At 44.4% G+C, this 26,012-nt stretch overlaps 1 protein-coding gene across 1 annotated transcript in view; it reads right to left on the bottom strand.

Moving 5' to 3' along the window:
- The window catches only part of ADGRF1 (adhesion G protein-coupled receptor F1), a 125,499-nt gene extending 100,034 nt beyond the window's left edge, over positions 1-25,465 (bottom strand). Inside the window, exon 1 of the mRNA XM_033938361.1 lies at positions 25,344-25,465. The gene's annotated coding sequence lies outside the window, so the exon portion shown is untranslated. The remainder of the gene's footprint in view (positions 1-25,343) is intronic.
- Positions 25,466-26,012: the final 547 nt, after the last annotated feature.

The following is a 26,012-nucleotide window of genomic DNA, read 5'->3' as shown; positions in this document are numbered from 1 at the left end:
GCACAAGGTAACTTCACATGGACTTAACTGTGCAGGAAATGAATCTCCTCATACACCCACCATATAGTGCAAAAATGTGCAAAGGTCTGTTTTTTTCTTTCGATCACTACATAGCCTAATGCCACACAAGCAGCGCTGTTACAAACATATTCTGAAGGTCAATGCTAAGGTTGACAAAGTTTCCTTCCTTGGACCAGAAGGAGATACTGACAAACCACTGGAAGAGATTCTAAAACAACTACCCAGAAATAACACCCAAAGACCCACTCAGTGTGTGAACCAGTTGAGTGGAGTGGACTAACTGGGGGTGGAAATGGGCCCAGAGTTTGCTCAGCAGAATTTCCCAGACTACCTCTTCCTCTCAACACACTGACATGCTACCACCACCACCAACACTAGGAACACCTCACCGAGTATGCCAGCAATGCTTATAAACTTTATAAAAACATTATTATATTTTCTTATAAAGCATATATTTTAACTGAACTCAGCCTTGCCATTCACAAAAATAGAAAAGTTCCCATTTCAAGCTGTCTCATGTACACTTTTCAAATCTAACATATTGTAATCACAAAACAGAAAATAAAATTATTTTTTCTACCTTTTGTTCTCTGATCAATATTCAAATCTTGTTGGTCCCAGGCTCTTGTTGTCTTGCTTGCCAGGGTCTCCCTTCTCCGTGCTAACCATCCGTCTGCCATCTCTGTTCTCCCCTTCCGTTTCCCTTCCCTCTCACAGGAGATCTGGCATCTTTCCTTTTTTTTGTCTCCATCCACAGATTCACCTTTTCTCAACTCCCCACCACCCCAGGATCCACCATCTCTCCCTTTCTGTTCCCAACTATCCTCCTATCCAGTATCTCTATCCCCCCTCCACACCATCCCCTGTTTCCAAGTTCTCTCCCTTTCTGTTCCTTCCCTCGCTAAATCCCATTATGCACCATCTCTCTCCCACTCCTCTGTTTTTAGACCCATTATTTCTAACCCCAAAGTCTAGCATATGCACGTATCTTTGAACCCCCCTTCCCTCTCTCCCTCTGTGTACTTTTACACCAGGACCCCCCTCCCCCGAAGGTCTGTCCCCCCTCAGAAGGGCTACACCCCACCCCTGAAGACCTGCACCCCCCGAAGGACTTTACCTCCCACCCGAAGGTCTGTCCCCCTCTGAAGGCCTAAACCCCACCCCTGAAGGCCTGCACCCTCCCCGAAGGATTGTACCCCCCACCCGAAGGTCTGTCCCCCCCCTGAAGGCCTGCACCCATCCCGAAGGCCTGCACCCACCCCGAATGCCTGCACCCACCCCGAAGGCCTGCACCCACCCCGAAGGCCTGCACCCCCGAAGGCCTGTCCCCCCCCTTGAAGGCCTGACCCCCCCTTGAAGGCCTGCCTGCTTGTCCCCCCTTGAAGGCCTATCCCCCCTTAAAGGTCTGCCTGTCCCACCCCCCTTGTAGGCCTGTCCCCCATTAAAGGTCTGCCTGTCCCACCCCCTTGTAGGCCTGTCCCCCCCTTGAAGGCCTGACCCCCCCTTGAAGGCCTGCCTGCTTGTCCCCCCTTGAAGGCCTGTCCCCCCTTGAAGGTTGGCACCCCCCCAAAGGCCTGCACCCCCTTGAAGGCCTGTCCCACCCCCTTGTAGGCCTGTCCCCCCCTTGAAGGCCTGCCTGCTTGTCCCCCCTTGAAGGCCTGTCCCCCCCCTTGAAGGCCTGCACCCCCCCTTGAAGGTTGGCACCCCCCCAAAGGCCTGCACCCCCTTGAAGGCCTGTCCCACCCCCTTGTAGAGCCTGTCCCCCCCCTTGAAGGCCTGCCTGCCTGTCCCCCCCTTGAAGGCCTGCACCCCCTTGACGGCCTGCACCCCCCCCCGAAGGCCTGCACCCCCCCGAAGGCCTGTCCCCCCACTTGAAGGCCTGCCTGCCTGTCCCCCCCTTGAAGGCCTGCACCCCCTTGAAGGTCGGCACCCCCCCTGAAGGCATGCACCCCCCCTGAAGGCCTGTCCCCCCCCCTTGTAGGCCTGCACCCCCTTGTAGGCCTGTCCCCCCCCCCCTTGAAGGCCTGCCTGCCTGTCCCCCCCTTGAAGGCCTGCACCCCCTTGAAGGTCTGCACCCCCCCCCCGAAGACCTGCACCCCCCCTTGAAGGCCTGCCTGCCTGCCTGTCACCCCCCTCCCCCCTTGAAAGTCTGCCTGCCCCGCCCGCCCCCGCCCCACCCTGAAGGGCCTGATGCCCCGACCCACCCCGAAGGACCATTTCGCCCCCCCTGGCCTCCCCGCACTACCTATGAAGCAGCCGCAGCAGGATCGCGACGTCAGCTATCTTTGCGCTGCTTAGGAGCTGCTTCCTGCGCCGCGGTCCCGCCCCCTCCTCTGACGTCAGAGGAGGGACGGGACCGCGGCGCAGGAAGCAGCGCCCAAGCAGCTGAGGGATTGCTGACGTCGCGATCCTGCTGCGGGCTGCTTCATAGGTGTGCTGGAAGGTCAGTGGGGCGAGCGGTCCTTCGGGCGTGGGGGGGGACTGAGCGGCAAGGCCGGGAACACCCCCTCAGGGCTGGTACCCGGGGCGGCCCGCCCCCCCCCCCCCCCCCCCCTAGGTACGCCACTGGCTCTGGGCCTGTCGATATTGCTGTCCTGCTTCGGGGCTTTCTACTGCCCTGATTTGCTCTGATGATGTCATCGGGGACATGCCAGACTAAATCAGGGCAGTAGAAGGCCCCGAAGCAGCGTGTGTAGAGTGCTGCACATGCTGCTGGAGTCGCAGGTTTGTTGGGAAAGGGGAGCAGGAGAGAAGACATGCACAGCCACTTGCAGCAGGGGCTTAGAGGGCAAGAGAGCTGCAATTGGACAGACCGAGGAAGGAAATTTTCAGATAAAGATGAGCTGAGACTGAAGAAGGAAGAAAATTGGAGAGACTGAGGTAGGAAATGTTCAGAGAAAGAAGGGCTGAGACTGAAGAAGGAAAGAAAATAGGAATAAATACCTACAGGGAAACACAAGATCAGGAGCATACAGAGAAAAAAATACAGCATAGAGGTTTGCAGGAATAAAAAACACATAGAGAAAGTAGAGCAGAGACCCCTGCAAGAAGAGGCAAAGAGACTGGGGATGAGAAAGAGAGCAGACATGCTTGCAGGAGAAAAAGTGAGGCAGTAATGTTACACCTGGAGAGTGCAAAGTGAGAAAAAAAGCAGAGACAGCGCTACACAGGGAAATGGAGGGAGAGAGACAGAAAGAAAAAAAAAAAAGATAGACATATATTCTAGCACCCGTTAATGTAACGGGCTTAAAGACTAGTGTGTAAATATTTGTCATGAATTTATATGAGAAAGATGATATACAAGCACATCTAATAATAATAATTATTATTATTTATTTATATGCCGCCATACCGGGAGATTCTAAGCGGCTCACAGCATGAGAAAAACAATACATACATACATTTTCAATAAAAATTTCAATAATTAATATACAATAAAAGGCAGTACAAACATTTCAATAAAATTGATCGAGATGAAAATGTAAACCATGCAGATAAGAAACATAAGAATAGAATGCAAACATGGTTGAAATAAGAGAAAATGTAAAACCATTACGATGTCAGCCTATTAAATAATTGAGTCTTTAGAAATTTCCTAAAATCTAAATAAGAAGAAGCTTCTAACATCATTTTTCCAAGCCATGTATTCATTTTAGCGGCCTGAAAAGAGAAAGTTTTCTCTAGGATCCTCTTGTAGCGGCAAGATTTTATAGAAGGATAAGTAAATAACTGCACTCTCTGTGTATTTTTATTAAAATGACTCCAAGAAAAATGAGAAAGGAGATAACCTGGTGACAGACCAAATGCTACTTTGTAACAAATACAAGGAAATTTAAACAATACTCTAGACTCCTATTCCATATTCTAGACCAGGGGTGCCCAATAGGTCGATCGCGATCGACCGGTAGATCGCCAAGGCAAAGTGAGTCAATCGTGGAGCCCTTCCTCTTCCAATCGCTGCCTGGCTGGGCCGGAACTTCTTCTCCGACAGCAGACTTGACGTTGGGGAGAGGAATGCTTGTCGGCCCGACGCAGGGAAGCAAGGAGAGCTTGGGGCGGCGGCGGTTTTGGGGCCTGTTACCTGATGGCGGCGGCAGTGGCTTGGGGGAGGGCAGGGAGAAATAAAGAAAGAGGGCAGGCAGGGAGACAGAAGGAAAGAAGGGAAACAGAAAAAAAGATAGGAGGCATTAAGAGAGAAAAAAAAAGAAAGGGAGGCAGGGAGACAGAAAGGGCAGGGAGAGAGGAAGAAAAAGTTGGGGGAGGGAATGAGGTCTGGAGGAGAGGAAGCATACAGGCTGAAAGAAGGGAAGAAAGATTGGATACACAGCCAGAAGAAGGAAGTGCAACCAGAGACTCATGAAATCACCAGACAACAAAGGTAGGAAAAATGATTGTATTTTAAATTTAGTGATCAAAATGTGTCTGAATTTATATCTGCTGTCTATATGTTGCACTATGGCCCCCTTTTACTAAACCGCAATAGCAGTTTTTAATGCAGGGAATGAGAGCAGCGCTGGGCATTCAGCGCAGCTCCCTGTGCTAAAAACTGGTATCGCGGTTTAGTAAAAAGGGAGGGGGTATATTTGTCTATTTTTGTATGGTTGTTACTGAGGTGACAGTGCATAGAGTCATCTGCCTTGACCTCTTTGAAAAAACCCCAGAATAGGCTTGATAATTAACATTTTCTCTGCGTACAGTGTGCTTTGTGGGTTTTTTTAAAAAATTTTATTGTTGGTAGATCATTTTGACTTGTCATTTTAAAAGTAGCTCGCAAGCCCAAAAAGTGTGGGCACCCCTGTTCTAGACTCTAGACTCCTATTCCATATTCGTTAGGGACTCTTTTGCAGTCTTTGAGTATTCAGTAAATAGCACAGCTCTAAACTGCCCAGCCCAAATGATTAACAAAATTGATATTTTTAATTCAAGGTAAATTGAATGTCAAGCAAATACTTTTGTATAAAATAGATGCTTTAGAATTTCATAAGATACAAGCTGATTTCTATCTCATTAGCAAATATATTGTTAATGTCTTTGCCTGACAGAAATGTATGATTTTTCCCTTTTCTGTGGTACCAGAATTTCAATCCAATTAGCAGTAGCTGGCAACCTTTTCCAGGCTGGATATTCATGTCATATCTGTACGAAGTGCATCTTTTTGTACCAGCTGTGTCATCCTTCAACTATAATTTCACATTTGATATACAGCCATAAAGCTAAGGCTTTTATTTATAGACAATAGGACTATGTTAGTTATAATTTTTGTCACAGGTGGATTACAAATTACATTTTTATTTCTTAATGAGACCATTAAAGTCTATATTTTGCATGCATAATGGCATAAATCCATAAATTTTAGTGTTTCTCTTTGGTTCCTCTATAATTTATTGGGCAGACTATTTTCTTTCATAGCTGCAAGAAAAGTTTACATTGGTTTTAGAACTCTAGAATGTGGAAAGTTGAAGCAGCTGGAAAAGGTTCCTTGGTATTGAATCAGCAATGGTCCATATGTTCTGGAAAAATCATGCTATAATCAAAAATATTTTTTTTTAACCCAAACCAACTTTCATTGGGTTTTATGAAATTGTGGGAGGAAGGGACCACTGACTACTTCAACCCAGCCAATCAGAAATAGAGTATCAGGCTGAGCCCAGCCAATCAGTGGCTAAGAGTGAGTGTGAAGAGGCGAACAACTTATATAGGTCAATCAGCTGCTTACTGTATATAGTAAGGATGAACCACCCCATTGGAAAATAAATGACAGAATCTTTCAGCGAATCAGAGTAGAGAGGAAAGAACAAACTGAAAAAAAAGTAGAGGCATCAGTTCTAAGCCATGATGAAAGCAACTGGAGTAGGACTGTTTCTATAGAGCAGTATGCAGGGGGTCAGCTGCACAATGGAAGAAATGCAATATGCTGAAGGACAGATCAGAAATGGAAGCTGAGTTTGTTTGCATGTATAAATTGCCATGAGCCAGAAAGTAATGTTCTATGAGGGCCCACTGAAAAGTTCTCAGCCTAACCACCAAAGTTAGAGCAGTCTCCAAGGAGGAGGTTATACTCTTGGGGCCTGATTCTCGTCATGTCACCAAAAGTTAAGTGGCCTAACTTAATTGAACCAGCTCCAGCCTGGGACCCTGTGGACTACAGGGCGGACGTTCTGACTGCTGAGCCATCACAGGGGTCCCTGAAGCCCTAACACATCCCATAGGCTTTATCATTGCGGAGGCTCGGAGGCGATTGTTGGTTGTTTTTTTTCCTTCATAATAAGAAGACATTGCATTGGAGGAGTTGGGGGTTAAACTGGCTCCACAGACCTACAGCTGGAGAGATGGACATACACCAGGAACACGGACCTGCGGCTGGAGAACCAAGGGAAGATAGAGAAGACAGCAATCGTCGTGGGGGACTCCATCATCAGACAAGTCGACAGCTACATAGCGGGAGGAAGACTGGATCAGCTAGTAACCTGCCTACCGGGAGCCAAGGTAAAAGACATAGTGAGCCGCATCGACAGTGTAGGTTAAATGGTATATAAATTTTAAAAATAAATAAATAAAATAAAATACCTCTCAGCTGCTTTCCCACCCTTCCTCCCCATCTGCTAGTGTTATTTCATATACTGTCCCATTGCATTTTGTATGATCTAAGTCGGGACGCATTTGTTAGCTAGTGTGGTCATTTGTGCATTGTAAATCTTCCCTCTTGCTCTACTTGTCACAGCTCGCAGGGGAACCTGAGTCAAATAAACATCCTTGGATCAAAGAGCAACAAAGACTGCATGGTATTGGCAGTAAATCAAGGATCTGAAACATCACTGAGAGGATTACATAGGTGATGTGCCTAGCTGAACTACACAACAGTCTTGGGGTTGTTATACTCTGCAGCTTGAAAAATCTGGTGCATTATGTGACCTAGCTGATGAACGGCATGGTGGGTCACTGCTTGACCGTCGGATGAAGTAACTCCCTAGTTGGCATTGCAAGGTGGGGAGATGGTGATAAGGACTGTTTGTTGTCTGGTTTTTGATTTAATAACAACTGCGGTCTATGAATGTAAATTCTATAGAATAGGTATGTAAATGGTTTATTGTAAATGCTACAGAATATGTATTTAGTTGAGCGACACGAGGGTGCCTGCCCATGTTATTACAGGCAAGAATCCTTTTGTCTTCTCTGAATGAAAAAAACAAAATGGTGTTCTACTGCAATTTTGTTTCACTTTCCTGGTCAAGTGCTGATGACATCATCAGCTACGGGACTGAGAGAAGGAGGAATAGTTCGGAGGTTTGGCTGCTTGTCAAAAGGATTCAACATAATTACTGAAGTGTCTCATACTTTTGCCTTTACCTCCCAAAGTGGCTCCGGTGTGTCTGCTCTCTCCACATCCAACAGGCATAGTGTGCTGCCAAGAATGAATTAAAGGAATATGGATTCAGTTCAAACCAGCCTCTCATCCATTCAGGTTAAAGGTACATCCCTACTGATTTCTAGAAGACTCTGCTTTGCAGGGCTGTTGCAACACAATTCCCAGCTCGTTCTCCAGTTTGCACCTCTGATTCATCAAAGTGCTTACTGTTTTCTTGATCCATAGAAACTAGTTTTGCCACTTAAGAAACAGCAATTTCCAGACTTCAGTCCATATTGGCATCAATATGTTTAATTAGCTTATTCATAGTGGATAATTTCTATACTATGAGATGATATAGGTACATCAACTCATACTTTCTGTACCACAGGCCTAGTGAAAAGTTTGCATATTTGTCTGTTTTTGTGGTTATATTTTTGATCAGTTCAAAACATAAGAACAATGCACTTGACAAAAAAAATAGGATCAAAAGGAAAAAATGGTGAAATAGACAAAAGCAAAAAAAATAAAAATAAAGTTCAAATGTCTCATAGTTGGGTCAGCAGTCCAGGGTACCCATGTTGATGAAACCTCTGTGGATTTATGCATACTTTTTCTACAGCTAATTTCTAGGGCAGAAACAATGCATGAAAGTTTGATAAGTCAAACCTACACTCATTGTTCTAATCTTATTCTCTAGGGACATTACTAAAATCCACAAATCATGCATTGGTGAACAGCATGCAGGCTTTTTTTAAACAAACAAGTTGAGCAATACTCAAAGGCCCCAACTTCAGTTAGTAAAATGTACAGATATGAATTTATTTCTAGTTTTGGTTCATAAACTTTTATATACATAAAGAATGAGCACTAAATTGGCCTTACATACATTAAACCTCTGAATTGTAAAGTTAATTTATGAATATTAAAAATGTGTACTATTATTCAAAAGGGCCTAGGATAGGCACGTGGGACCTAGGCCTTTATCTGCCATCATGTTTCTGTGTTTCTGTTATAAATCAAAATTTACCAGGGGGTGAAGTTAGCAATGTGGGCCACCATTAAAACATGCTATTTTACTGTTAACCCTAGTTATTTGTCACTAAAAGCCTGATTCTGTATAGGACGCCGGTCTCAGCGGCTGATTAGGAAGCAGCTGAAAATCACATATCGGCATCCTATGCAGAATCATGTTTGCCCTAACGAACAAACGCCTAACTCCCAATTCTCTAACCAGCGCCCAACGCCAGTTAAAGACCTTCCCATTGTAAAAGTAGATGTGGCCAGCTGAGCTTATTGCGGCATGGGAATCCCTAATCAGCTGAGCCAGCAGGACACCCCGAAGCTTCAATCCGCTGCTTCAATCAGCTGAGCCAGCTGTGGCAGAGGACCCCCACACTCACTCTCAAAATTGGCAGGAGAGTTGGGGGGGGGTCAAAGGAGTTGTGGGGTGGTGGTGATGACATCATCAGGGAACCCCCAGTGGCAGCAGTAGTGGCAGGAAGGAGTGGACATCCCTCCTGCTGTTCTTGTTCAGCATGTTGGGGGGGAGGGTATCTGGGTAGCAGCAGATGAGGGGGGTGTTGGCAGGAGGGGGGGACTCTTTTTTCTGCTGCTCTCCCTGCCAGTTAATCAGCTGAGCCAGCAGGACTTGGGGAGACCTGTGGCTCAGTTGATCAGGGCAGGGAGAGCAACTTTGACAGGAGGGAGGAGCTGTGCTTAGCGATGGCTCTTCTGAGCAATCACTAGGCATAGTTCTTCCTGCTCTTTATCGGAAATTCACCGCATAAATAGCATTCATATAATTTGTATGCTGTTATGCTAAGAATCACCTGTAAATAAAAGTCACTTCCACTATGGGCACTACATCGACTCGCCAGATCTTACTGGCGAGTTTTGAGAATCTTCCTCGTAGGCAGCCGGTATTCTAATTTTTTATGCATGTACTGTATGTGGACAAATATGTTCACTGAAGACAGGATTAGCATTTTTCCTGCTCACTCAGAGCCCTGATGAAACGATACTGTTATCGTGAAACGTTGGCTATCGTCGGCTTTTACAACATAGTGGCAATAAGCAACAGGCTTTGGCTTTCACCAGACTTCGGCTTCAGCTTTAGTGTTAAGCTCCAGCTTTTCAAAAACAAAAGAGAACTGCAGACCAATGTACAAAGATGCAGGCTAAATTTATTTAAACCAAGATCATGAATGTGGTTAATGTTACTACCTTGTACCATACCAAGGGACCCGACACGATCCGTGTTTCGGTAAACACGCCTTCATCAGGGGTCCCAGGTAGATAAGGTTTCAAATAAAACCGCAAATCAAACACTTAGCCTGATAGGATCGCCTGCATCTTTGTACATTGGTCTGCAGTTCTCTTTTGTGTTTGGATTGCTCTCTTCACTGCAGATTTTGTTGGATTTCTTTCCTTTGTTGTAAGCTCCAGCTTTTCAGCACTCACAAATTCACTGCATCAATATAAAGATAAGTTCAGTCCTTTTTGCAACAGTCTATTTAAAGTTATTTATTTATTTATGTATATATAGCACAATTGCTACAGCACAATAAGGGTTTTTCTGGCTGCTGATCGAATTGTGGGGAGAGCTTAGATCAGGGGTCTCAAAGTCCATCCTTGAGGGCCGCAATCCAGTCGGGTTTTCAGGATTTCCCCAATGAATATGCATGAGATATATGTGCATGCACTGCTTTCAATGCATATTCATTGGGGAAATTCTGAAAACCTGACTGGATTGCGGCCCTCAAGGAGGGACTTTGAGATCCTGGCTTAGATCAAGTTTTAGCTCTCACCAATAGTCCTGGTGTTAATACACCCCTTGGCTTCTGAGGTCTTTCCCCTTATTTGACTTTTGTATTCTATGGCAAAGTGAAATTTCTGGCAAGAAAATACAGCTTAACTGGTGGTGTGTTAAAATTGACAAATATGTGCATACATAATCTTTTTCCAGCTGTGTACTGTAAGCATATGCCAATAATAGATGGCACAAGCTTTGCAGCGCTAAAAATATAGGTGGGGTGCTCATTTGCACACAAAGATTATAAAATGTCATCTACGCACATTCTATGACAATCTAAGTATGAGCTCTATGGCTGGTATTAGTCATTGTGTATACAATATGTGCATATTTGAGGTATCAAGCTAATATTGTTTAAAAAAAAAAGTAAGTGCCTACTTATCTTTAAAGAATAGGCTCCAAATAGGTGCTTTCTTGGTGCCTAAAAATAGATGTCTCTTGATAGAACTACCCTCTACATTGGTTTGCTTTTTGCTAAAGACTTGGAAAATACTAAACTGAGCCCGCTGGTGAAGTTTAAGGAAAGGACCCATGCTATCCAGAAAAGCTCAGTCTGTGCTTTAAAAAGACTTACTAGTACACATGCAGCTTGCACCTTTAAGACATTATTACTGTCCATCTATTTATTGCCATGCTGACCAGGCCTTTCCTTCTGTCCTTCTCAATCTGCTTGCCTGGATGTTTCCAAACCAAAAAACTATTTATCCTAAACCTAAAGAAGCCTTTTCCACAGCCTTGAATCACTCCTCTTCAGTGGCGTACCAAGGGGGGGGGGGGCGGGAGGGGCGGTCCGCCCCGGGTGCCAGCCCTGGGGGGGTGCTCCCGGCCTTGCCGTTCAGTCCCCCTCCCCACCCCCGAAGGACCGCTCGCCCCACTGACCTTCCTGCACCACCTGTGAAGCAGCCCGCAGCAGGATCATGACGTCAGCTATCCCTGAACTGCTTGGGCGCTGCTTCCTGCGCCGTGGTCCCGCCCCTCCTCTGACATCAGAGGAGGGGCGGGACCATGGCGCAGGAAGCAGCGCCTAAGCAGTGCAGGAATAGCTGACGTCGCGATCCTGCTGCGGCTGCTTCATAGGTGGTGCAGGAAGGTCAGTGGGGCGAGCGGTCCTTCGGGGGTGGTGGTGGGGGGACTGAACAGCAAGGCCGGGAGCATAGGTAGTGCTGCTTCATAGGTGGTGCGGGGAGGCCAGGGGGGCGAGCGGTCCTTCGGGGGGGGGCGGGCGGGCAGGCAGGCAGGCTTTCAAGGGGGGGGGGGGTGACAGGCAGGCAGGCAGGCCTTCAAGGGGGGGCAGGCAGGCCTTCAAGGGGGGAGGCAGGCCTTCAAGGGGGGGAACAGGCCTTCGGGGGGGTGCAGACCTTCAAGGGGGAGGGACAGGCCTTCAAGGGGGGGCAAGCAGGCCTTCAAGGGGGGGACAGGTCTACAAAGGGGTGGGACAGGCCTTCAAGGGGGGGACAGGCCTTCGGGGGGCTGCAGGTCTTCAGGGGGGGTGCAGGCCTTCGGGGGGGTGCAGGACTTCAGGGGAGTGCAGACCTTCAAGGGGGTGCAGGCCTTCAAGGGGGGGGGACAGGCCTTCGGGGGGGTGCAGGCCTTCGGGGGGTGCAGACCTTCAAGGGGGGGACAGGCCTTCAAGGGGGGGACAGGCAGGCAGGCCTTCAAGGGGGGGGACAGGCCTACAAGGGGGAGGGACAGGCCTTCAAGGGGGGGACAGGCCTACAAGGGGGTGGGACAGGCCTTCAAGGGGGGACAAGCAGACCTTTAAGGGGGGACAGGCCTTTGGGGGGGACCCTGGATTAGAAGTACACGGAGGGAAGGGGGTGTTCAAAGAGACGTGCATATGCCAAACTTTGGGGGGAGAGGAAGAAATAATGGGTCTGAAAATAGAGGAGAGGGAGAGAGATGATGGATCATGGGATTTAGGGAGGGAAGGAACAGAAAGGGAGAGAAATTGGACACAAGGGATGGTGTGGAGGAGGGATAGAGATACTGGATAGGAGGGTAATTGGGAAAAGAAAGGGAGAGATGGTGGACTCTGGGGTGGTGGGGAAGGAGGGAGAGATGCCAGATAAAAGGGTAGTTAAGAAAAGGTGGATCTGTGGAGGGAGATGAAAAAAAGGAAAGATACCAGACTTCCTGGGGAGGGAAGGGAAATGGAAAGGGAGGACAGAGTTGGCAGATGGATGGTTAGCATGCAGAAAGAAGGAGACCCTGGCAAGCAAGTTATCAGAAGAAAACCAGAGCCTTGGACCAACAAGATTTGAAATATAACCAGACAACAAAAGGTAGGAAAATTAATTTTATTTTCTGTTTTGTGATTATAATATGTCAGATTTGAAATGTGTATCCTGCCAGAGCTGGTGTTGGACTGCAAACGTGAGCTAGGATTTAACAGAGAGAGGAAAAGTCCTTTTTGTTTCTTTATTTTATTTACATCACAGCGCCAGTGTGGTTAGGAGAAGCCAAAGGGGGTGAAAAAACTATAAAACCCACCAGGAGTTTTGAAAAACATCACCCAACTGGGCAGGAAAATCGAATTGAAAAACCAATTCAATAGGCTGAATCGAATCGAAATTTTTTTTCCTGAATCTGGCAGCATTAGTTTGCGCTACTGTCTTAGACTTTAGGACCTGGGATTGGGGAGAGATGGCATCCTCAGTACTTTATAATGCAAGTGAAACGAGGATTTGGTCAGACTTTTGAAGGGTCTGCAGAAAAAAAATATTGTATAGGCCGGGGACATGAGACAGCAGGAAATGGGAACTTTTCTTCCTTCTATTTTTGTGAATGGAAAGGCTGAGGATGTCAGAGAGTTCAGTTAAAATATGTGCTTTATAAGAAAATATAATAATGTGTTTTATAAAGTTTATAGAATAGCTGGCCTACCCAGTGAGGTGTTCCTAGTGGTGCTGGTGGCAGCGTGTCAATGTGTTGAGAGGAAGAGGTGGTCTGGGAAATTCTGCTGAGCAAACTCCGGGCCCATTTCCACCCCCCAGTTAGTCCACTCCACTCAACTGGTTCACACACTGAGTGGGTCTTTGGGTGTTGTTTTGGGATCTCTTCCAGTGGTTTATCAGTATCTCCTTCTGGTCCAAGGAAGGAAACTTTGTTATCCTTAGCATTGACCTACAGAATATGTTTGTAACAGTGCTGCTTGTGTGGCATTAGGCTATGTAGTGATCGAAAGAAAAAAACAGACCTTTGCACATTTTTGCACTATATGGTGGGTGTATGAGGAGATTCACATTTCCTGCACAGCTAAGTCCATGTGAAGTTACCTTGTGCTGTATTTGACATCTAGCAAGGTCTCTGTTTGAAAGGAAAGATCTAAACTTAAAAATGAAGTGGCCAGAAGTTATGGTAAAAGCAGATAGTGTAGCTGGTTTTAAGAAAGATTTGGACAAATTCCTGGAGGAAAAGTCCATAATCTGTTATTAAGACATGGGGGAAGTGTCTGCTTGCCCTGGATCGGTAGCATGAATGTTGCTACTCTTTGGGGTTTGAACAGGTATTAGTGTCCTGGATTGGCTACCATAAGAATGGGTTACTGGGCATGATGGACCATTGGTCTGACCCAGTTAGGCTATTCTTATGTTATGTTCTCATCTGTAGGGGCCTTTGTTTTCACTTCTTATTTTAATGTATTTTTTTTCTGGGAACTTATCAGTGTTTTTTATAATGGGAACAAAAATGGAAGAGAATTAATGTGTGTGGGATGAGGGGGTAACTAATTTCTTCAGCTAAATAATTCAATCCACTTCAAACAGACATAGGAGAACTCACGCACCATTCACACAACCTCCAACCAAAAACATCAAAAGAAAAAAACTGTTCGACAACCTCCTAGCCATTCGAGCTGCAACACTCGACCCCCAACTCTACAACCAATTGACATCGACCACAGACTGCAAAACCTTCAAAAAGAAATAAAAACCCTTCTATTCAAAAAACACATAAAACCGAACTAACACAATCAGAACTGTCCCAAGCATCACCTGCAACTACTCCATATGTACTTCTGATGTCATGACAATTCAGACATAATTTATGTTATGTTATGTTTGGAATATAAGAAAATTTTCACTGCCTGTTTCTATTCTGACCATTTATTCCGTTTCATGGTCATTACAAAAAATATTTTTTTACATGGAGGGGGGGGTGTCAAAAAATGATGGGCCCCGGGTGCCACATACCCTAGGTACGCCACTGCTCCTCTTGACTATTCTTTTATGTTGAAATCGTGTCCTTAGCAGTTCTTCATCTCCTTCTGTTCTTTGCTCATCTTCTTCATCTTTCAACTTCTAGCTTGAAAAATGTGGTTTGTCATCACTTTCCATTCTCGTCTGCTTTATACACTCTTTCTACCATGTCTGACTTATTATACTGTGGGCCAGCCTAACCACACTTTACTTTATTCTCTTTAAGTCTTGCCAAATTGTGCTGTTCCATTTTTCAGTCTCCTTCCATGCTGGTCTCATGCCACCCTTCTACTTCTAGCTTTGAACTGGCTCCCTATACAGAACTATTGCCAGAATAAACTTCTGCTGTTTACTCTTACATGTATAACATCTAAAATCTCAAAAACATAACGTGAAACCAATTCCAAAAATAGTTCACAGTGGCAATGATTTTATGGTCTTATGTTATGTTTATGATATTTTAGATGTTTTAAAATAGTTTTTTTTATGATCAATAAATATTGCATTTAATTTTTTCCTGTGACATCTAGAAAATATTGTTCCACTCTGGGTTGCTTTGGTGTGGAATATTCCAGTTTAGCGAGGAACACAGGTCCTTTTCGGCTTGTACTCATACATGTATTCATGGCTTTGTTCCTTTTTATCAACACTCTTTTCTCCCTGTTCCTTTTTGCTCCCTCTCCAAACTATACTCTCCTCATTTTAGGATGCCCTAAACAGGATCTTTCCCACTGCAAGACCTTTTCTCTTCTTTTCCTATACCTTTGGAATCATCACCCAATTTATTTATTTAAAAAAAATTAATAACCCACCTATCCACAAATCTAAGTGGGATAGAAAATCACATACAAAGTAACAATAAATAATACATACACTTACAATTCAGCAAAACAAAAGCAGCATTAAGAGAGAGAGAAAAAAAGAAAACCACTGTCACTGAAGCTGTCAAAGGGCTCTCACCAAAAAACTGCTCAAATAGTTTCACCCTTTTCCTAAATTGCCAGAACGTGGAAGATTGGAGCAAAGACAGAAGTAGAGTGTTCCACACCACTGGGCCTTGCACAGAAAACAAGGACATACAGTTCCCAGAAAGCTTCACAACCATTAGTGATGGAACTTCCAAACTTAAACTATCTGAGGACCGTAGTTCACGCAAGTTGTTTAGAATTAATCAAAACAAAAACACCTCTATTATAATACCGTGTTTCCCCAAAAATAAGCCCTAGAATGATTTTCAGGATAGGTCTTAATATAAGCCCTACCCCATAAAATAAGCCCTAGACCCCGGCAGCAGCGATTTTCCCCATCCCAGCATACCCCCCGCCGACCCTTCCATCTCTCCCTCCCATCCAAACCCCAACCGCGAGACCAAAATACCTGGTAACAAATGACAGCGTCGGCAGCATAGGCTGCATCGCGGCCTGTCCTTCTCACGCCCAGCCGTTCCGTGCCGCGTTGCTGATGACATCATTAGTGATGCGGCAGAGGAACACTTGGACGTGAGAAGGACAGGCCGTGATGTAGCCTGTGCTGCAGATGCTACCATTTGTTTCCAGGTACTTTGGCTCGCGGTTGGGATTCGGATGGGAGGGAGAGATGAAAGCGTCAGCAGGGGGGGTGCGCAGCGGCGGCGGGGGGATGAAGGGATAGAAAGATGCTGCACAGGGGAATGGGAGGAAAGGAGGGATTCAAGTTGCAAGTGTTCTGCTGCACAAGGGTTGGGAGGGAGAGATGGGAGGGATAGAAGTTGCAAGAGATGGGAGGGAGGGATAGAAGCTTCAAGGGTTCTGCTGCACAAGTGATGGGAGGGAGGGAGGAAGGGATAGAAACATAATGCACAAGGGGATGGGTGAGAGGGGAGGAAAGATGCTGCACATTTGGAGGAGAGAAAGGAAATAGGAAGAATTGGGGTGGAGGAGAGGAAGGGATAGACGGACTAGGGGGACCTGCAAAAGAAGTAGAAGTTGTAGGACCACTAGGAAACAGCAATCACAACATGATCCAGTACAAATTAGAAGTAGGTACAGCAAAAGGGAAGAGAACCACAGTGACAACGTTCAACTTCAAGAAAGGGAACTATGATGCTATGAGAGCTATGGTAAGGAAAAAACTCAGAAACAGCTCAAGGAAAACAGAAACCGTAGAGCAAGCCAGGTCTCTATTCAAGGGCACAGTGCAAGAAGCACAACATATGCAGACTGCCGGGCACGATGGACCTCAGGTGTGACCCAGTGGAGGCATTGCTTATGTTCTTATGTTCTAGATGATCATTGTACATGAAAAAAAAAAAAGACCTCCCCGAAAATAAGACCTAGTGCCTTTTTTGGGCCCAAAATTAATATAAGACAGTGTCTTATTTTCGGGGAAACACGGTAGTACATATTTGGTCTGCACCTTCTAAGAAATGCTTGTTTTATGTGGGACCCTGAATAAAAGTGCAATTATAAATAAATGCAGGCATAACAGAAAAGTAAGACTGTCATCATACATTTGTTGTATTATAGAACATGTTTGCATCATTTATGAATTAAAGGGTCCTGTTATAAAGCTGTGGTACTTTCTAGCGTGCACATACCACAGCTTTAAAGGGCTTAGCACAGGTTATGCTCAGGTGTCCTGCAGTATGTTCTAAACCAGTGTTTTTCAACCTTTTTTGGGCAAAGGCACACTTGTTTCATGAAAAAAATCACGAGGCACACCACCATTAGAAAATGTTAAAAAATTTAACTCTGTGCCTATATTGACTATATATAAAGTAATTCTCTTGAATAGGAATCAAATAAACACAAAGAAAGTATTTTATAATGCTGCCATCGCCAACAACACCGTTGGCGGCGGTGGCACTCAAGTGGCTAAAGAGCCGCAGTTTGCCGGCCTAGGGACAACACTGGAGGGTGGCCAGCTGTGCACCCCCTTGGGACGTAAACCCGGGGTGGGGCAGACTGCCCCCCCCCCCACCCTGGTATGCCACTATCTGTACCTCACTCCCTCCCTATGACCAAAAATTCTCCTTTCTTCTATTCCCCGTGTACACAACCATCTCTTTCCCTCCCTTCCTCTCTCCAAAGTCCATGCCTTCTGTGTCCAAACACTCATTCCCTCCCCCACCTCAGCATCTCTTTCCCTCCCTTCCTCTCTCCCAAGTCCATTTCTTCTGTGTCCAAAAACGCATTCCCTCCCCCACCTCAGCATCTCTTTCCCTCCCTTCCTCTCTCCCAAGTCCATGCCTTCTGTGTCCAAAAACCCATTCCCTCCCCCACCTCAGCATCTCTTTCCCTCCCTTCCTCTCTCCCTCCCTTCCTCTCTCCCAAGTCCATTTCTTCTGTGTCCAAAAACGCATTCCCTCCCCCACCTCAGCATCTCTTTCCCTCTCTTCCTCTCTCCCAAGTCCATGCCTTCTGTGTCCAAAAACCCATTCCCTCCCCCACCTCAGCATCTCTTTCCCTCCCTTCCTCTCTCCCAAGTTCATGCCTTGTGTCCAAAACGCACTCCCTCCCCCCTTTTGTGTTCCGTGTTTGCCTACCAGCCCATCTTTGCAACTTTCTCAGCAAAACGAAGCTCAAGTCGCGAGGCTTGTCTTCTGCTTCCTGTCTGCCCTGCCGCACACAAATAGCCGAACGGAAGTATTCTCCGACGTCAGCGCTGACGTCGGAGGGCAGGCTTTGCTTAAGCCCTCCCTCCGACGTCAGCGCTGACATCGGGGAACGCTTGCGATCGGCTATATGTTAGCTGCAGGGCAGGCAGGAACAGAAGACGAGCCTCGCGGCTCGAGTTGTATTGAACTCCGCGGGTCCCCCGTCCAGCTCTCTCCTGTCCACGTGGGGCGGACCGCCCCTCTTCCTAGACTGGTGGTACTGCCCTGATGGCGGCCCTGACCGTACGGCACACCAGGCAACATCTCGCGGCACACTAGTGTGCCGCGGAACAGCGGTTGAAAAACACTGTTCTAAACTGACGTATGCTATCCATGCACTAAAAAATACTTTTTTATTTTATGGTTGCGGGGGCATGTCTAGTGCCAGAGAATGGGTGCGTCAGCACTAATCATTAGCAGATCTACATTACTGCACACTTAACTGACATTTATTTTATTTATTTATTTTATAAAAAATGTATCAACCGCCTATATCTAGGTGGCATTACAATAATAACATGCGCAGAATATAGCAAACAAGACTTTTACGAACATATTGGGTTACAGATGAATAATCGCATCTTAAATAGATCTTCACGGTACAATTCATCTTAAAACAAGCATTCATGTGTGCGCAGGATTACCACCTCTATGAAATGAGCAGTGGTCAGGCCCGGATTCTATAAATGACGCTATTGACACAGGCCACTTTAAAAACGGCTGCCGATTATATGTCAATCACGTCACAGTGCTGTTTATAGAATCACACTTTCAGGAAAGGTAGGTGCCCGAATTGTAGGCCAGGGTTTTCAAGGCCTACATGTCCGGCACCTACCATTATTCATGAATCACACCACTTCTAGTATTAGCCACACCTATAGTGGCATTATAGGCACCATAAAGCCTAAGTTGGCACGATTACAGTGACTTTTTTTAAGGCACTGGTAGGTACCTTGAAATTTGTTTTAAGAGTGCTTAGGCAACTAAGTTAAGACACCATTTATAAGATATGGGCATAAGTATTCATACCATAATTAGAACATAAGAATAGCCTTACTGGGTCAGACCAATGGTCCATCTTGCCCAGTCTGTTATTTCAAATAATGACCAATCCAGGTCACTAGTATCTGACAAAAACCCGAAGAGTATCAACCTTCCATGCTACCGATCCAGGGCAAGCAGTGGCTTCCCCCATTTCTGTCTCAATAACAGGCTTTTCATTCAAGAAATTGTCCAAACCTTTCTTAAAACCAGCTGCGCTATCTGCTCTTACCAGAACCTCTGGCAACGTGTTCCAGAGCTTAACTATTCTTTGAGTGAAAAAAATATTTCCTCCTATTGGTTTTAAAAGTATTTCCCTTTAACTTCGAGTGTCCCCTGCAATGAGAACACAAAGTCCAATATCAGCAAATAATAACAAATTGCTTTTAATATTGACAGGAGTTGCCATGCAACAAATCACACAAAATTGGAAAGATTATACCAAGCTAAATTATACATTCTGGTGGAACTCGGTGTGTCACATTTACAAAATGGAGAAAATATTGGCATTACAACAAGGAAATATAAAAAATTTTAAGAAAATATGGGATCCATTGACTAAATATTCTAAAGATCAGATATCTTAACACATTGATAATAATAATATAGGGTTAGGGTGGGAAATATAGAAATAAATATGAGGAAAAATGAAAAAACAAATAACAGGGGAAAGGGATTCAATATATATGATATGATATTGTACATACAACTATAATTATTATAAACTATATATTATGCTATTCATTTATTGTAAGAATGAAAATTTAATAAATTAAAAATTAAAAAAAAAAAAAAAGTGTCCCCTAGTCTTTGTAATTTTTAATGGAGTAAAAAAATCGATTTCCACCACTCAGGATTTTGTAAACTTCAATCATATCTCCCCCTCTGCCGTCTCGTTTCCAAGCTGAAGAGCCCTAATTGGCCGTATGCCAATGGCAACATTAGCACATGCTTCAAATGGTATTATATTCACAAAATATGAAACTATTGAAAACCATTTGCACAATATCAAAAATGGACACTACTTCCATATTCCAACTTTTGAATTAAATTCACTACTTAAATAATTGGATTTAATAGTATAACTGTTGACTTTTAATCACATTACATTAATTAATTTCTAATGGGGACAAGCCTCAGACTTAGGGAAACATGTTCTCCTAAGTCTGAGGCTTGCCCCCATTAGAAGTTAATTAATGTAATGTGATTAAAAGTCAATAGTTATACTATTAAATCCAATTATTTAAGTAGTGAATTTAATTCAAAAGTTGGAATATAGAAGTAGTGTCCATTTTTGATATTGTGCAAATGGTTTTCAGTAGTTTCCTATTTTGTGAACATTAGCACATGGCCATTAATTGAAAAAAAAATAGAAAAATAGCCATTTTACTGCTGCAGTAAAAATGGCCTTAGTGCAAGGGAAGAACTCACATAAGGGCATGTTAGGCCACTTTCTACTGCAGCTTAGAAAAAGGACACTAAAAAAATAGAAACAAATTCAGTGTTGATTGTATAAGATTTCGGTTATGTTATCCTCAGCGCCAATCCAGCTGGAACTAGTAAGGGAGTAGGAGGACAGACTTGTCGAGAAATATGAATAGTTTCAAATCTTTACAGGTTGAGTATGTACAGTTGTATATTGTAGATACATCCCAAGAATATACTATTGGAGTGATTTCCTTTAAGCTATTCAGTCGAATCAAATTAATTGAAAGGAAATATGCACATATACTAAAAATATACATATTCCGGCTGATATTCAGCTGGTGGTGGACAGCGGATTTTTGTCTGTCACTGGCATTACAACCAGAAATTTAGTGCTGAGCCCTGTGCAGGCTTCATCATTGAGTTTGTGGTGTTGTTGTATGTTCTTTTTTTTTTTTTTAACGGCTAGTGCATTCCTCTTACGGTAAGTCAATAATCAGACTTAACCAGCACATAAATCCAATCCAATCCAATCCTTAGTCTTATATACCATAAGCATTGCCTCTGCTGGGTCAGACCAGGGGTCCATCATGCCCAGCAGTCCACTCCCGCGGCGGCCCCCCAGGTCCATGACCTGGAAGTGTTCCCTACCTAACCTAAAATATCCATACCCTATTCGCTCAATGTCCTGTAAGGTAACTCTATCTGTACCCTGTAATCCCCTTCGCTTCCAGGAAGTCATCCAGTCCCTTTTTGAACCCCAGAATTGTACTCTGTCTTATCACCTCTCCGGGAAGCGCGTTCCAGGTGTCCACCACCCTCTGAGTGAAGAAGAACTTCCTTGCATTCGTTATTAATCTGTCTCCTCTCAGTTTTTCTGAATGACCTCTTGTTTTAGTTGTCCCTGCTAGTCTAAAGAATCTGTCCCTCTCCACCTTCTCTATGCCTTTCATTATTTTATAAGTCTCTATCATGTCCCCTCTCAGTCTCCGCTTCTCCAGGGTAAAGAGCCCCAGCCTGTCTAACCGTTCGGCATATGAAAGGTTCTCCATACCCTTTATCATCCTCGTTGCCCTCCTCTGGACCCTCTCGAGTATTACCATGTCCTTCCTGAGGTATGGCGACCAGTATTGGACGCAGTATTCCAGATGTGGGCGCACCATTGCTCGATACAGTGGCAGGATAACTTCCTTCGTTCTGGTAGTGATACCTTTTTTGATAATGCCCAACATTCTGTTCGCTTTTTTTGAGGCCGCTGCACATTGCGCCGCCGGCTTCATTGTGTTATCCACCAATACCCCCAGATCTTTTTCTTGTTTGCCTTCCCCGAGTGCCCTCCCTCCCATCGCGTAGCTGTACATGGAGTTCCCTTTCCCTATGTGCAAGACCTTACATTTCTCCACATTGAAGTTCATCTGCCATTTTTTTGCCCACTCACTCGGTTTGTTCAGGTCGCTCTGCAGTTCTTTGCATTCCTCAACAGTTCTGACCCTGCTGGAGAGTTTTGTGTCATCCGCGAACTTGATAACTTCGCACTTTGTCCCCATTTCTAGATCATTAATAAATATATTGAACAGCAGTGGTCCCAGCACTGACCCTTGCGGAACACCACTTGTGACCCCTATCCAGTCAGAGTAGTGCCCTTTTACTCCTACCCTCTGTTTCCTGTCCGCCAGCCAATTTTTGATCCATCTGTGTACGTCCCCTTCCACCCCGTGGCTCCACAGTTTCTTCAGTAAGCGTTCATGGGGCACCTTGTCGAAGGCTTTTTGGAAATCTAGATATATAATGTCTACTGGGTCACCTTGGTCCAATTGCTTATTTATCCCCTCAAAGAACTGCAGTAGATTTGTCTGGCATGATCGGCCTTTACAGAAACCATGCTGGCTCGATCTCATCAGATTATTTTTTTCTATATGCTCATTGATACCTTCCCTGATCAGTGATTCGGCCATCTTCCCCGGAACAGAGGTTAAGCTCACCGGTCTGTAGTTTCCCGGGTCGCCTCTCGATGAGCTTAACCTCTGTTCCGGGGAAGATGGCCGAATCACTGATCAGGGAAGGTATCAATGAGCATATAGAAAAAAATAATCTGATGAGATCGAGCCAGCATGGTTTCTGTAAAGGCCGATCATACCGGGTCATTCCCCTGAGGGACTCGAACCGGTTAACTCAAGGAAACATTAAAACACAGTAATAGGGCAGGAAAAATTCAACTAATGCCAAAGATAGGACAGTTATTTAGGCAGTATTATTTATACACTTAATATGGCTGGTTATCTCTGAATATTGGGATTTAACTGGACTTCAGCACTGAAATGCCTCCAGATCGCCTCTGACATAGCCTACTTCCACTCCAGTGCTAACTGGTCATTTCCACATAAATCTGACTATTTGTATATAGTATAGCTGAATAAAGATAACCCAATAAAGTAACCGAGTCGAGCCCCTAATTCTAGAAGATGACTCAGTATATAAATCTAAGATTTAGATTAGATTAGTAAATGATAGCAGATGACCTGGCCTGTCCATCCAGTCTGCTCAACAGTCAAACTCATTGTCAATTCATGATTAAACCAACAATGAATGCAGTATAACGTATCTGATCCTGATCCTTCTTTGGTATTTCTGGGACTTAGTAGAAGTCCACCCAGCACTGACCTTATGTTCCAACTACTGGAGTTGCTCCAGCCTATCCCAAAGGGTTTTGCCATCCAGTACAGGACACAAACCACCCAAGTCTGCCCGGTACTGGCCTTAGTACTTCACAACTGGAATCGTCATCCAAGCACCAGCCAACATATCAACACACAGGCAGCCAATTAAGTTTTAGGGATTTTTTAAAAATATAATCCAGTTTCTAATTAAAGATCCTCTGTGCTCATCTCACACCTTTTTAAATTCTGTCACCATTTTTTGTCTCTACCACCTCGCTCAGGAGCATTCCAGGATTGACTACTCTCTCCATGAAGAAGAATTTCCTGACATTACTCCTAAGTCTACCACCCCAGAACCTCAATTCATGTCCTCTGCTTTTACAGTTTCCTCTTCTCTGGGAAAGATTTGTTTCTATATTTAAACATCTGTATCATACCTCCCCTATCCCTCCTTTCCTCTAGGGCAGTGTCCCGCAAACTTTGTCAAGCCACGGCACACTAAACATAGTGGTTGCAGCTCAAGGCATCCGTAAGTGCGCGGACTCACTGTGATGACATCACATGCATGCATGATGTCATCATGTTGACATCCGCGCTTGCACAGAGGCCCTCCAGATGGGCTTTGAGTCATCAGTGGGGGCGGGGGTGCCAACAGGGAATAGGCATGGAGAGGAGAGGCGCCAGCAGATTGCCTATAGGACATGCCTCTCGCTGGCGCCTCTCCTCCCCAGTGTGTTGCGGCACACCTGAAATCTCAGAAGGCACATTAGTGTGCCACGGCATACAGTTTGAGATACACTGCTCTAGGGCATACAAATTCAGATCTTCCATTCTCTTCTAATACATCTTTTGGCACTAACTCCATACCATTTTTGTCACCTTCCTTTATCCACTTATCTTAGACCAGCTATATCTGCAGCCAATTTATGCACTGTAAATTAATTGGTTAGCACTGAATATTTGTGCTGTATAAGTAACACATTTGGCATGCCTCTAATACCTCCCATACCTAAACAAATACATTTTAGCCAGACATTAATTTATCTGGACAAAAGTTAGCAATCTCGAAGTGAGGAGGGATTTTTATTTTAAGAAGCATTTTTCCAGTAGACTCCAAAAGATAACTAGAGAGTTGCCTTTGAATATCAACTCCATGCCTTTAACCCCTCTGAGTGATCTCTTGGTTAGTCTTTAGGAGATGAAGACCCCGCACCAGTAAAGTCGCCCCTGTCCTCAAGGTCTGTTTGTTGAATAGACTATAAAGTCCACAAAGCAGGTACCATCATTTCTGTGTCTGTCCCCAACCACTATTTGAATGTGTGGAGGCAGTGGTCTGCTTGTTAAAATTTCTTCAGTATTTGGGGCAGTTTGTATTTTATTCATTTTGGCCCTGATTTAATGAACTTGTATATCAAAGACACAAAATAGAGAAAAAAGCTTTAATTGGGACTCAATGTATTATATTTAGTGATTCCTAGGCTTCTGGTTGCGAATAAGGAGGTGCAGTTTTGTTTTGTCCCATGAAACAGTTTTGTTCTTTTATGAACGATATCTCATTCAATGCATGCTAAAGTGAAATACCACATGCTAAGATAAAACCGTGCACTTTAAAACGGAAACATAACTAAAGTGAAAAGTGAAATGAAAATATTTCTCCAAGGCACCCTTAGCAGTGAAGTCTTATCGAAAGACCCATCTCTTTACCCTGAAATTTCCCATTTCTACCTGAGATATCCTGTTGCAAAACTGAATTTGCGTGCACAGGGCAATGGTTAGAAAGCACTTACATTTATATCACATTACAAAAGAATCTCAGTAAAAGATTTCAACTCTCTTTACATCTTGCTTCTGCAACTTTTCTATGATTTCATCATTTAATGACCCATTTTGAGAATATTCTTCCTCCTCTAATAATCTGTCAGCCTTCATCACTCTCCACGGATTCTTATTTTGCACAAACTTCTCATTCCAGTCAACAAATAGCCAAGAAATGAAGCAAATTTCTCAAAATTATTCGTGAATGGGAGGCAAACTGTGCAGACTCAGTCTGCTCACTTCTTGGAGCATGGAAAATTTAAATATTGATTGAAGCATGAGATAAAAAGAACAAAGCATGTCTGTAGTATGAAGATAATTATCTGTTGTCTTGATTTTCAAAGGTAAGGTTATATGAACCGTACAAAAAGAATTTGAAAAAGCATTCTCTCACCTGTGTACCACACGCAGAGTCCCTGTTCTTTTAAAGAGAGCTGAAGAACTCTGTTCCACTATGTCTTCAGGTCCCTCTCACTGTTTGCTCGATGGAATACTTTTCATAATACTCCATGCATAATCTGGCACCTCTATGCACCCCCACGCTTACATTTATAGGCAGGGAAAGTTCAGTGACATCACTAGTCAACACATCTCTCTAAAGAAAGCAAAGCCCTGGGCTGCAATTAAAATAGTCCCTTTCTTTTCAATCCCAAGCAGGAAACGTTCTGAGCCAATTCAGAAATAAGCTGCCCTTGTCATAAAGAACATGACTCTATGGAGATACGAATAAGCTAATTGAGGGAGTCCTCTCAGCTATTTCCAATAGCAATCTGCCATGATATATGGAATTCTATTGATAAATACAACAAAATCCTTAGAAAATCTATAAGATTTTATAGAAGTTCGATACAAAGTCAATGGATGCACAGTTCCCTTATAAATTCTTTAGGATTCTTTTTAACATACTATAATATATAGCCAGATGAATATAGTTCCCCCCCACCCCCTCCATTACTACTAAACAAAAGGCTTCAATGATTCAGCACAAAGTTTTCAAATCCTACTACTGCTCCATGTAATCTTGGGCAAATCCCCGAACCCTCCATTGCTTTAGATCAGTGGT

This window comes from Geotrypetes seraphini, chromosome 3 (assembly GCF_902459505.1).
Source record: "Geotrypetes seraphini chromosome 3, aGeoSer1.1, whole genome shotgun sequence".
Taxonomy (NCBI): Eukaryota; Metazoa; Chordata; class Amphibia; order Gymnophiona; family Dermophiidae; genus Geotrypetes; species Geotrypetes seraphini.
This window is presented reverse-complemented; position numbering and strand designations above follow the sequence as displayed.